Source organism: Hipposideros armiger, unplaced genomic scaffold (assembly GCF_001890085.2).
Source record: "Hipposideros armiger isolate ML-2016 unplaced genomic scaffold, ASM189008v1 scaffold_742, whole genome shotgun sequence".
NCBI lineage: Eukaryota > Metazoa > Chordata > Mammalia > Chiroptera > Hipposideridae > Hipposideros > Hipposideros armiger.
The window spans coordinates 860,686-861,809 of NW_017732092.1; positions in this window are offsets into that span (position 1 = coordinate 860,686).

Sequence of the window (1,124 nt, forward strand, 5' to 3'; positions counted from 1 at the left end):
TGGAAGACACGAATAATGAGACATATTGCTTCACCCACACCCAGAGCCCTGGATTCCATCTCGCTTCCATGTAAGAACTCACCAAGGAAGAGAAGGGCAGTGAAGATAGAAGGCATAGCACAGATTCTTCCAGGCTGATGTGGAGCAGCTGGGTGGAGACTGAGCCCAGCAGGTCATGAAGATGCAGAGGATGTGGTGAGTAAAGCCCAGACCAATTGCCATGGGGCTTTCACATTGACTTGTTTTAAAAGAAGGTTCACAGCTTCCTCCACCTCTGACGATGAAGCGTAAGGAAAGGACATGGTCCCCATGACACATCTGATCATATCTGAGGTCTAACCAGATACTCGGACAGTTGTCTGCCTTGCCCGAAACTTATTTCTGGGTCAGCTTCTAAATTTTGAAATGTGGACATTATGCCCTGGGAAGGCATATGGCAGTGTCCAAGCAAAAACCTTAGAACCATTTAAAAAAATATGTTTAACCTTGGCCCCTCTGTGTATAGCATACATATGCCTGAATAAATTAATTAGTTTAATTTGAATGGAATGATGACACTGTCTTCTTCAAAGATTTGTAAAAGGGATCAAATATATGGTGATGGAAGGATAACGGGCTCTTGGTGGTGAATACACAATGTGATATATAGATGATGTATTACAGAATTGTGTACCTGAAACCTATGTAACTTTACTAACGATTGTCACCCCAATAAACTTTAATTTAAAAAAACAATGTTTCAATAAAATGCTATTTTTAAAGCAAAAAATGTTCTATTTTTTACATAAGTACATTCCCGTAGTCTGTTATAAAGGAGAAATTAAATGTTAAAATATAATACAATTAAAATTGGTATTAAATTTATATTAGATTATTTAATAAAAATATAAAATATAAAATATCTTAATAAAGTTTAAAACTCAAAATGCATTCATTGTTCTTTTTTCAAAGGGTCTAAACAATTTTAGAAAATGAAATGTTATGCCAATTTGTATTCTGCCTCACATTTTATGAAAATATCTTCCCTAATTTTTAGCTTTTGTTAAATCTTGATGTTGTTGAATATTTTCCATTTATGTTCTTATTCATATACAGTAAGATTCACTCATTTGGTGTTTAGTTTT